Consider the following 13,726-nt stretch of genomic DNA (forward strand, 5'->3'; position numbering starts at 1 on the left):
ATAGATTTCTTTCTTAATGTCTCCATTAAGAAAAGCAGTCTTCACATCCATTTGCCATATCTCATAGTCATACCAAGCAGCTATGGCAATAAGGATTCTTATGGACTTGAACATTGCAACTGGTGAAAAGGTTTCATCATAGTCAACTCCTTGTCTTTGAGTATAACCTTTCGCCACCAATCGCGCCTTGTAGGTCAATACCTTACCATCAGGCCCAAGCTTTCTCTTGTAGATCCATTTACACCCTATTGGAACAATTCCATCGGGAGGATCTACTAAAGACCAAACTTGGTTTGTATGCATCGAATCTATTTCCGACTGCATAGCTTCAAGCCATAAATTTGAATCCGCATCAGAAATTGCTTCCTTGAAGTTTCTTGGATCACATCCAACATCGGGTTCATCTTGATCCCCTACAAGAAGAAGACCATATCGAATAGGAGGTCTAGAAGTCCTCTCGGATCTTCTAGGTACAGGCGTGTCTATCAATGGTTCCTGAGGTGTAGGATCGTTATTTTTTATTTCGGGTTCTCTAGAATTTCTTCGAGTTCCATCATCTCGCCTTTCTTATCCAATAAGAACTCCTTCTCCAAGAAGGTGGCATTTCTTGAAACAAACACCTTTGTTTCAGCAGGATAATAGAAATAATATCCGATTGAATTCTTCGGATACCCTACAAAATAACATAAGCTGGATCGACTATCCAACTTATCTCCCACTGTCCGCTTCACGTAAGCAGGACATCCCCAAATCCTCAAGTACGAATACTTAGGAGCTTTGCCATTCCATAACTCGTATGGTGTTTTGTCCACTGCTTTAGTGTGGACGTTGTTCAACAACAATACCGCCGTTTCAAGCGCATATCCCCAAAACGAAGGTGGAAGCTCAGTGAAGCTCATCATGGATCGAACCATGTCCAACAAAGTTCGATTACGACGCTCCAATACACCATTCAGCTGTGGTGTCATAGGAGGAGTCCACTGAGAGAGAATCCCATTCTCTTTTAGATAGTCCAAAAACTCGGTACTTAAGTATTCTCCACCTCGATCCGATCGAAGTGCTTTAATACTTCTACCTAGCTTGTTTTCTACTTCAGCCTTGAATTCTTTGAACTTTTCAAATGATTCAGACATATATTTCATTAAATATAAATACCCATACCTAGAATAATCATCAGTAAAGGTAATGAAGTAGGTGTGGCCATATTGAGTACCAACTCTAAATGGACCACAAACATCTGTATGGATCAAATCCAACAGATTTTGACTACGCTCAGGTTTCCCCTTAAAAGGAGATTTAGTCATTTTTCCTTTCAGGCAGGATTCACAAGTAGGTAGAGAGTTAATATCAGACATATCAAACATGCCCTCTCCCACTAGCTTGTTCATCCTCCTTGAGAAAATATGACCTAGCCTAGCATGCCAAAGGTTTGCCGGGTTATGGCTATCGATGTTCCTTTTGTTTGTTGTTGCCGGTTTATCAACATAATTTATTGGAACGTCTTTTAGTTTTAAGTTATATAGATCGTTTTCAAGTTGTCCATGTCCAATCAAACATTCATTCTTGTAAATATTGCAAATCCCATTCACAAAATTGCAAGAATAACCATCTCTATCAAGCATAGAAACAGAAATAGTGTTTTTAATCAAATCCGGAACAAATAAAACATCTCTCAAAAGTAACTTAAAATCGTTCTGCAAAATTAAATAAATGTCTCCCACAGCTTTAGCTTCAACTCTGGAACCATTTCCGAGCCTCAGCTGGGTCTCACCCATTCTAAGCCTGTGACTTCTTGTCATCACCTGTAAATCATTGCAAATGTGAGATCCACATCCGGTATCCAATACCCAAGAAGTAGTATTAAGTGAAACATTTATTTCAATATAGAACATACCCTTCGCAGTTCGCAACTGCTCTAGATATTCCTTGCAGTTACGCTTCCAATGACCGGGCTTCTTGCAGTAATGGCAAACATCCTTGGATTTTTCCATGTTTGAAGCCTTTGTCTTGTACTTCTTCTCGGGATCGATTTTCTTGGGTGGGGCAGAACGTTTCTTACCCTTTGTACTTGGCCCCTTCTTAACAGAAGAAGAGGAGCCCACCAAGAAAGCCGGTTTATCCTTCTTTAATGTGGATTCATATGTCACAAGCATATTGACCATCTCTTCAAGGAAGGCCTCTATCTTGTTCATATTGAAATTCACCACAAATCCGTTCAAACGAAGAAGGAAGAGACAGAAGTAGTAAGTCCACGTTGAGTTCATGCTCCAACACCAAATCAAGGGTTACCAACTTCTGTATGAGCCAAATCACTCGTACCCCATGATCACGGACCGAAGTCCCTTCACGCATGCGACACGTCATTAGCTCCTTTACAGTAGCGAACCTTTCAGCCCTCGATTAAGCCCCAAAAGTTCCTTGAGTTGTACGTGAATGTCAGCAGCATTCACGGTGTCCTCAAATCGCCTCTGGAGTTCATCAGACATCGAGGCTTGCATATAGCATTTGGCCTTGATATCATGGTCCCACCATGTATCAAGTTTGGCTAACTCTTCCGGACTTATGTCAGTTGCTGCTTCCTTCGGAGGAGATTTTTTTAACACGTAAAGCATCTTCTCCGAAGTCAAGAAAATCTTCAACTTACGGAACCATTCCGTATAGTTTGCGCCAGTCAACTTATTTTGTTCGAGGATCGAGAAAAGTGGATTACGCGAATTCATCTTTATGAAATACTGAAAAGAAACAGACAAATATCAGTGATTGTTTAAGCAATTTACTAAGACATAAAATAGGCGAAATTTATTTTATGAATCTCACTCCCACTATTTTAACGATTTCACTACCCTCTAGTGAAAACGGGAAACTGTTTTCCTTAGTGAGAACATGGAGTCCAATTGACAAACTATGGTCCCGAATAATATCAGCCAACCATAATTTTCAAAAGGTAGAGCCCAATTGCTTCCAAAGCAACCTCCACGTGTTTACCTCATGTCCAATAAGGCCCCAATAATATGACGCCAATTATATGTGACATGTCAAGATGACCCATCAATATTAAGTTGTGATGGACGGTCGCCATGTGGATCCCCAATAATATGAGCCGATCCCATGGGAGTTCCACCCAACTTACAACATGTGTCGATCCAATGTACAGCTTTCCGACGAACGGGCCCCCCCAATAATATGAGCCGGACCGTATCCGCGGGTAGCATCTCATACATTGATCGTTGATGGAAGGTAGGAACATTTAAACAAATTTAAATTTCCTTTATTTATCTTGATATCAATTTTAAATCATATTAAATGAGGGATTTTAATTATGAAAATTTGTCTCATCATTTTTAAAATTTTTGTATGCTTGCCGGATTCACACAATTTTGTCTAAAACATGCATACAACAATAATATCACATATTATATAGGATGATCGATTCCATTTCTAATCGACCCGTGGTTGCCAATCACGAGTCTTAGTCCAATCCTAGGTAATATGCAGTATGCAATGCAATCCTATTACATTGTGCTTCCAGTTTACATTTCTTCGTCTTTATTGTCTGCTGGGCCCACCTCCGTCTTCAAATCTTCATCTCCCACTAAATCTAATGTATTTACAATAAATAACAATGACAAGTAGGGGATACATTTTCAAGGGGTGGGAACGGGCCATAAACCAAGCCCACTTTTATTACATATGACAATTCATATTGGGCCATAAACCAGGCCCATTAATAAAACCAACAACAATAAAAACAAATGTAAATTCCTAACATACACCTACAAAATTGGTCATGGCAATCGATCATCCTTATCCAATAACATTTAATTCAAAATTAATTTATTGGATAACATGTAATGGCAATTTAAATTTAAAAGGATAAAATCATATTTCATACATAAAATCTTATTTTATATACAAAATCATATTTTATCTTTTTATCAAATAAAATCATATTTTATCTATAAAATCCAATTTTATACATAAAATCATATTTTACTCAATATATCCATAAGATCATATCTTATCATCAATTGTACCAAAAAATAATTAATTTCAAAATTCAATTTAACGGATAAAATATTTAAATTTTCCAAAAATTCAAATTTATCCAAAAATAAATTTTAAAATTTTTGGACTGGAACAATTCGATCTGACGCCTCGTGGACCAATCAAAAACAATTTTCGATCGGACCAAAAATAGAATTTTAACATATTAAAATTTAATTTAAAAATTAAAAAATTAATTTTTCCCGCGGGCCGCCCGGGACATTCCCGGGCTGCCCGCGCCCTAATTTGGTCGGGCCAGGCAGCCCGGCTGCCCCTAGGGCAGCGACGATCGCTGCCCTGGGCAGCGATCACATCACTGCCCCTGGGCAGCGCCGAGCGCTGCCCTGCGCAGTGCCGAGCGCTGCCCTACGCCGCGCCCAGCGCTGCCCAAGGCAGCGCCGTGCGCTGCCTGGGGCAGCGACGGGCAGCGATCCAATCGCTGCCCGGGTTTGTGCCCGAAATTTTTTATTTTTTTTTTAAATATTTATTTTGTTTCAAAAACCGAGGCTTAAAAAATTTTTGTACAATCGATTAATTTAATCGCTTGATCTGAGCAACCTGGCTCTGATACCACTGTTGGAGAACGCGGCGATCAGATCAATCAGGATTGATACCCGGTGCAGCGGAAGTTTAAAAATTTTATATGGAACGATTCCATAATGGGTATCAACATTACGATTAAATTGTGTGTGTAAAAAATAAATAACAATTATAAATTTTTACCTCCAATGTCGAAGCGATATTATGGACACCAACAGATTGCTCTGCTCTTGTTGTATATCCCTGGAACTGATGGACGAACTGTTCTTCAATCAGGTCCACGAACGGATATTTAATCCCTCTGATAGATTGCACTAGAAAATCTATCAAAAGTTTCTACGAAGAGAATTAACGAATTTGATCCGTTAAACCAGACTACAAATTCAAAATTCACAGGCTGGATTTTCCCGACAGAGAGAGGGAGGGGGCGGCCACTTTAGAGAGAAAAAACTAGGTTTTCGAAAATTGTGACCTCTGTTGTGTTTAATTTCTGTACTGCAATAACTTATTTATAATGTAGGCCACTAACAGCTTAGGGCCCATTAGTCATAAGTTCAAGCCCGACAAGCAAAGCCCGCATGTTCAGAAATTAATATAAAATTCATCGTGACTCCGATTGATAAACCGATTTCACCAATGTGCACAGAAACCATTTCTGCACCTTTTAAAGTCAAGATAAATTTTTCTGAATCCGAATTCAGTGATTTCCAAAAATGCCCATCCCTATGTCATTTTAGGAAATCTTACTCATCTACTCATAATTAAGAAGTCCAACTTCTTTGTTCATTAAATTTAACTCTTTAAATTTAACTATCTCAACGGGGATTAAAAATCCATTACTCTGTGTGACCCTCAATGGTTCAGGGATACAGCTAGCTGTGGGCTCACAACTCCTTGTGACTCGGAACAACAATTTCCGACTTGCCCATCGAATCATGGTAAGAGCGTCTAGCAACATCGCCCCATGATTCCCTAGGTATCACTGATAGTGCCTGCAAGAACCAATAGATTTTGGTTAGCGTACAGTACGGTCCCTTCATCCATATATCCCGATCGAATCAACAACCATTGGTATATCGAGAGTCGTTCGAGATTCGATAACTATGCAATACATCTTGAAGATCAAATAGTGACATCGCATGTGTTACTAAGAAACCATTTCTTAAAACACATCATGTACTCTGGCCAGAGATTCGTCACACTAATATCTCCTCAGATCGCATAGGATATCCATACTCACAAGTATGTGGTGAATCCTTGACAACAAAGCATCGACTCCTATATGTGTTGTAACTGTACCCAATCCCGACACCTGATGATCCCAATAGAGTCGGTAAATGAGTCAAAGCACAGTACTAGCATATAGAGTCTCAATGATGTTTCAAGTAGTAAGGACTAATGGTGTACAACCAAAACCGCGGACTTTATCCACTCGATAAGTGATAACCACTTGGAAAGTCCAGATAGGATAGTTCAATCATTCATCGTATGAATATCCATTTGCATGCTTCGAACATCTCCATGTTCCTTACCAATGAAACGTGGTACTCTGCATCGCAAATGCTAGTCTCAAACTCGAGCGATCCTTATCCTTATTATCGGACGGCTCAATCGACTAGGAACAGTTTAGAATATACAGTGACTATAAGATGTGTTTCATGATAGACATCTCCATGTTCTACCACATCTTACATACACTATAGTATATTCAAGGTCTTTATCAAAACAACAATAGTATATCACAATATAACAATATGAAGAAAGATAAAGTCATTGCCATTAATAAAAGTGTAAATTATATTAAACAAAATATTGTTTATACAAAGAGTCATCAAAGCCCTTAGCCACAAGTTGGCTCACCGGGCACCCACTCTTTCAATCTCCCACTTGCCATAAAGCCAACTAGTCATACTACGTAGACCCATTGCTTCGCGATGTTTGTCAAATAATGGTCCTGGCAAGGGCTTAGTAAGTGGATCAGCGATATTGTCTGCAGAGGCCACTCTTTCGACAGTGATGTCTCCTCTTTCCACAATCTCCCGGATGATGTGGTATTTTCTCAGTACGTGTTTGGATCTTTGATGAGACCTTGGTTCCTTTGCCTGAGCAATGGCACCCGTGTTGTCACAGTACACCGGGACTGGACCAACAACTTCAGGAATGACGCCCAACTCTTGGACGAAATTCCTCATCCAAACGGCCTCTTTAGCAGCAGCTGATGCTGCAATGTATTCTGCTTCAGTGGTGGAATCCGCTGTGGTGTCCTGCTTGGAACTCTTCCAAGAGACAGCACCGCCATTGAGCATGAACACAAATCCAGAGGTTGACTTCGAGTCATCCACGTCACTTTGGAAGCTAGAGTCGGTATAGCCTTCCAATTTTAGTTCTCTTCCTCCATATACCATGAACATATTCTTTGTCCTTCATAAGTACTTAAGAATGTCCTTCACGGCTTTCCAATGCATTTGACCGGGATTAGCTTGATATCTGCTCGTGACACTCAGAGCAAATGCTACATCCGGTCTGGTAGATATCATCCCATACATGATACTACCTATGGCTGACGCATATGGTACATGTGTCATTTTCTCTATCTCTTCATCCGTCTTGGGACACATAGACTTGGATAGAGAAACTCCATGACACATGGGTAGATGTCCTCTCTTGGACCCATCCATTGAAAACCGTTTCAATATGGTGTCGATGTAGGTTGATTGAGTGAGTCCTATCATTCTCTTAGATCTATCTCTATAGATCTGTATCCCTAGAATATAGGATGCCTCAACCAAATCCTTCATCGAGAATCTACCTGATAACCATATCTTTATTGACTGCAACATCCCTACGTCATTCCCAATGAGTAGGATGTCATCAACATAAAGTACTAAGAATGTCACAGCATCCTTAACTACTTTCTTGTACACGCATGGTTCCTCCGGGTTCTTGATGAAACCAAAATCCTTTATTGTTTCATCAAATTTCTTGTTCCAACTTCTTGATGCTTGTTTTAGACCATAGATTGATCTCTGAAGCTTGCATACCTTATGCTCGCTTCCCATGGATGTGTATCCCTCAGGCTGCATCATATAGATTTCTTTCTTAATGTCTCCATTAAGAAAAGCAGTCTTCACATCCATTTGCCATATCTCATAGTCATACCAAGCAGCTATGGCAATAAGGATTCTTATGGACTTGAACATTGCAACTGGTGAAAAGGTTTCATCATAGTCAACTCCTTGTCTTTGAGTATAACCTTTCGCCACCAATCGCGCCTTGTAGGTCAATACCTTACCATCAGGCCCAAGCTTTCTCTTGTAGATCCATTTACACCCTATTGGAACAATTCCATCGGGAGGATCTACTAAAGACCAAACTTGGTTTGTATGCATCGAATCTATTTCCGACTGCATAGCTTCAAGCCATAAATTTGAATCCGCATCAGAAATTGCTTCCTTGAAGTTTCTTGGATCACATCCAACATCGGGTTCATCTTGATCCCCTACAAGAAGAAGACCATATCGAATAGGAGGTCTAGAAGTCCTCTCGGATCTTCTAGGTACAGGCGTGTCTATCAATGGTTCCTGAGGTGTAGGATCGTTATTTTTTATTTCGGGTTCTTCTAGAATTTCTTCGAGTTCCATCATCTCGCCTTTCTTATCCAATAAGAACTCCTTCTCCAAGAAGGTGGCATTTCTTGAAACAAACACCTTTGTTTCAGCAGGATAATAGAAATAATATCCGATTGAATTCTTCGGATACCCTACAAAATAACATAAGCTGGATCGACTATCCAACTTATCTCCCACTGTCCGCTTCACGTAAGCAGGACATCCCCAAATCCTCAAGTACGAATACTTAGGAGCTTTGCCATTCCATAACTCGTATGGTGTTTTGTCCACTGCTTTAGTGTGGACGTTGTTCAACAACAATACCGCCGTTTCAAGCGCATATCCCCAAAACGAAGGTGGAAGCTCAGTGAAGCTCATCATGGATCGAACCATGTCCAACAAAGTTCGATTACGACGCTCCAATACACCATTCAGCTGTGGTGTCATAGGAGGAGTCCACCGAGAGAGAATCCCATTCTCTTTTAAATAGTCCAAAAACTCGGTACTTAAGTATTCTCCACCTCGATCCGATCGAAGTGCTTTAATACTTCTACCTAGCTTGTTTTCTACTTCAGCCTTGAATTCTTTGAACTTTTCAAATGATTCAGACATATATTTCATTAAATATAAATACCCATACCTAGAATAATCATCAGTAAAGGTAATGAAGTAGGTGTGGCCATATTGAGTACCAACTCTAAATGGACCACAAACATCTGTATGGATCAAATCCAACAGATTTTGACTACGCTCAGGTTTCCCCTTAAAAGGAGATTTAGTCATTTTTCCTTTCAGGCAGGATTCACAAGTAGGTAGAGAGTTAATATCAGACATATCAAACATGCCCTCTCCCACTAGCTTGTTCATCCTCCTTGAGAAAATATGACCTAGCCTAGCATGCCAAAGGTTTGCCGGGTTATGGCTATCGATGTTCCTTTTGTTTGTTGTTGCCGGTTTATCAACATAATTTATTGGAACGTCTTTTAGTTTTAAGTTATATAGATCGTTTTCAAGTTGTCCATGTCCAATCAAACATTCATTCTTGTAAATATTGCAAATCCCATTCACAAAATTGCAAGAATAACCATCTCTATCAAGCATAGAAACAGAAATAGTGTTTTTAATCAAATCCGGAACAAATAAAACATCTCTCAAAAGTAACTTAAAATCGTTCTGCAAAATTAAATAAATGTCTCCCACAGCTTTAGCTTCAACTCTGGAACCATTTCCGAGCCTCAGCTGGGTCTCACCCATTCTAAGCCTGTGACTTCTTGTCATCACCTGTAAATCATTGCAAATGTGAGATCCACATCCGGTATCCAATACCCAAGAAGTAGTATTAAGTGAAACATTTATTTCAATATAGAACATACCCTTCGCAGTTCGCAACTGCTCTAGATATTCCTTGCAGTTACGCTTCCAATGACCGGGCTTCTTGCAGTAATGGCAAACATCCTTGGATTTTTCCATGTTTGAAGCCTTTGTCTTGTACTTCTTCTCGGGATCGATTTTCTTGGGTGGGGCAGAACGTTTCTTACCCTTTGTACTTGGCCCCTTCTTAACAGAAGAAGAGGAGCCCACCAAGAAAGCCGGTTTATCCTTCTTTAATGTGGATTCATATGTCACAAGCATATTGACCATCTCTTCAAGGAAGGCCTCTATCTTGTTCATATTGAAATTCACCACAAATCCGTCAAACGAAGAAGGAAGAGACAGAAGTAGTAAGTCCACGTTGAGTTCATGCTCCAACACCAAATCAAGGGTTACCAACTTCTGTATGAGCCAAATCACTCGTACCCCATGATCACGGACCGAAGTCCCTTCACGCATGCGACACGTCATTAGCTCCTTTACAGTAGCGAACCTTTCAGCCCTCGATTAAGCCCCAAAAAGTTCCTTGAGTTGTACGTGAATGTCAGCAGCATTCACGGTGTCCTCAAATCGCCTCTGGAGTTCATCAGACATCGAGGCTTGCATATAGCATTTGGCCTTGATATCATGGTCCCACCATGTATCAAGTTTGGCTAACTCTTCCGGACTTATGTCAGTTGCTGCTTCCTTCGGAGGAGATTTTTTTAACACGTAAAGCATCTTCTCCGAAGTCAAGAAAATCTTCAACTTACGGAACCATTCCGTATAGTTTGCGCCAGTCAACTTATTTTGTTCGAGGATCGAGAAAAGTGGATTACGCGAATTCATCTTTATGAAATACTGAAAAGAAACAGACAAATATCAGTGATTGTTTAAGCAATTTACTAAGACATAAAATAGGCGAAATTTATTTTATGAATCTCACTCCCACTATTTTAACGATTTCACTACCCTCTAGTGAAAACGGGAAACTGTTTTCCTTAGTGAGAACATGGAGTCCAATTGACAAACTATGGTCCCGAATAATATCAGCCAACCATAATTTTCAAAAGGTAGAGCCCAATTGCTTCCAAAGCAACCTCCACGTGTTTACCTCATGTCCAATAAGGCCCCAATAATATGACGCCAATTATATGTGACATGTCAAGATGACCCATCAATATTAAGTTGTGATGGACGGTCGCCATGTGGATCCCCCAATAATATGAGCCGATCCCATGGGAGTTCCACCCAACTTACAACATGTGTCGATCCAATGTACAGCTTTCCGACGAACGGGCCCCCCCAATAATATGAGCCGGACCGTATCCGCGGGTAGCATCTCATACATTGATCGTTGATGGAAGGTAGGAACATTTAAACAAATTTAAATTTCCTTTATTTATCTTGATATCAATTTTAAATCATATTTAAAATGAGGGATTTTAATTATGAAAATTTGTCTCATCATTTTTAAAATTTTTGTATGCTTGCCGGATTCACACAATTTTGTCTAAAACATGCATACAACAATAATATCATATATTATATAGGATGATCGATTCCATTTCTAATCGACCCTTGGTTGCCAATCACGAGTCTTAGTCCAATCCTAGGTAATATGCAGTATGCAATGCAATCCTATTACATTGTGCTTCCAATTTACATTTCTTCGTCTTTATTGTCTACTGGGCCCACCTCCGTCTTCAAATCTTCATCTCCCACTAAATCTAATGTATTTAAAATAAATAACAATGACAAGTAGGGGATACATTTTTAAGGGGTAGGAACGGGCCATAAACCAAGCCCACTTTTATTACATATGACAATTCATATTGGGTCATAAACCAGGCCCATTAATAAAACCAACAACAATAAAAACAAATGTAAATTCCTAACATACACCTACAAAATGGGTCATGGCAATCGATCATCCTTATCCAATAACATTTAATTCAAAATTAATTTATTGGATAACATGCAATGACAATTTAAATTTAAAAGGATAAAATCATATTTCATACATAAAATCTTATTTTACATACAAAATCATATTTTATCTTTTTATCAAATAAAATCATATTTTATCTATAAAATCCAATTTTATACATAAAATCATATTTTACTCAATATATCCATAAGATCATATCTTATCATCAATTCTACCAAAAATAATTAATTTAAAAATTCAATTTAACGGATAAAATATTTAAATTTTCCAAAAATTCAAATTTATCCAAAAATCAATTTTAAAATTTTCGGACTCGAACAATTCGATCTGACGCCTCGTGGACCAATCAAAAACAATTTTCGATCGGACCAAAAATAGAATTTTAACATATTAAAATTTAATTTAAAAATTAAAAAAATTAATTTTTCCCGCGGGCCACCCGGGACATTCCCGGGCTGCCCGCGCCCTAATGGGGTCGGGCCGGGCAGCCCGGCTGCCCCTAGGGCAGCGACGATCGCTGCCCTGGGCAGCGCTCGCCGGGGCAGCGACCATCGCTGCCCGGGTTTTTGCCCGAAAAATTTTTTTTTTTTCATTTTTAAAATATTTATTTTGTTTCAAAAACCGAGGCTTAAAAAATTTTTGTACAATCGATTAATTTAATCGCTTGATCTGAACAACCTGGCTCTGATACCACTGTTGAAAACGCGGAAATCATAAAAATTTTATATGGAACAATTCCATAATGGGTATCAACCTTACGATTAAATTGTGTGTGTGTAAAAATTAAATAACGATTATAAATTCTTACCTCCAATCTCGAAGCGAGATTATGGACACCAACAGATTGCTGTGCTCTTGTTGTATATCCCTGGAACTGATGGACGAACTGTTCTTCAATCAGTTCCACGAACGGATATTTAATCCCTCTGATAGATTGCACTAGAAAATCTATCAAAAGTTTCTACGAAGAGATTAACGAATTTGATCCGTTAAACCAGAATGTAAATCAAAATTCACAGACTGGATTTTTCGAGCAGAGGGGAGAAAGGGGGCGGCCACTTTTGAGAGAAAAATACTAGGGTTTTCGAAAATTGTGACCTGTTGTGTGTAATTTCTGTACTGCAATAACTTATTTATAATGTAGGCCACTAACAGCTTAGGGCCCATTAGTCATAAGTTCAAGCCCGACAAGATTTTTGCACGTTTTAAAGTCAAGATAAATTTTTCTGAATCCGAATTCAGTGATTTCCAAAAATGCCCATCCCTATGTCATTTTAGGAAATCTTACTCCTCTACTCATAATTAAGAAGTCCAACTTCTTTGTTCATTAAATTTAACTCTTTAAATTTAACTATCTCAACGGGGATTAAAAATCCATTACTCTGTGTGACCCTCAATGGTTCAGGGATACAGCTAGCCGTGGGCTCACAACTCCTTGTGACTCGGAACAACAATATCCGACTTGCCCATCGAATCATGGTAAGAGCGCCTAGCAACATCGCCCCATGATTCCCTAGGTATCACTGATAGTGCCTGCAAGAACCAATAGATTTTTGTTAGCGTACAGTACGGTCCCTTCATCCATATATCCCGATCGAATCAACAACCATTGGTATATCGAGAGTCGTTCGAGATTCGATAACTATGCAATACATCTTGAAGATCAAATAGTGACATCGCATGTGTTACTAAGAAACCATTTCTTAAAACACATCATGTACTCTGGCCAGAGATTCGTCACACTAATATCTCCTCAGATCGCATAGGATATCCACACTCGCAAGTATGTGGTGAATCCTTGACAACAAAGCATCGACTCCTATATGTGTTGTAACTGTACCCAATCCCGACACCTGATGACCCCAATAGAGTCGGTAAACGAGTCAAAGCACAGTACTAGCATATAGAGTCTCAATGATGTTTCAAGTAGTAAGGACTAATGGTGTACAACCAAAACCGCGGACTTTATCCACTCGATAAGTGATAACCACTTGGAAAGTCCGGATAGGGTAGTTCGATCATTCATCGTATGAATATCCATTTGCATGCTTCGAACATCTCTATGTTCCTTACCAATGAAACGTGGTACTCTGCATCGCAAATGCTAGTCTCAAACTCGAGCGATCCTTATCCTTATTATCGGACGGCTCAATCGACTAGGAACAGTTTAGAATATACAGTGACTATAAGATGTGTTTCATGATAGACATCTCCATGTTCTACCACATCTTAC

This window comes from Henckelia pumila, chromosome 4, assembly GCF_033568475.1.
Source record: "Henckelia pumila isolate YLH828 chromosome 4, ASM3356847v2, whole genome shotgun sequence".
NCBI lineage: Eukaryota > Viridiplantae > Streptophyta > Magnoliopsida > Lamiales > Gesneriaceae > Henckelia > Henckelia pumila.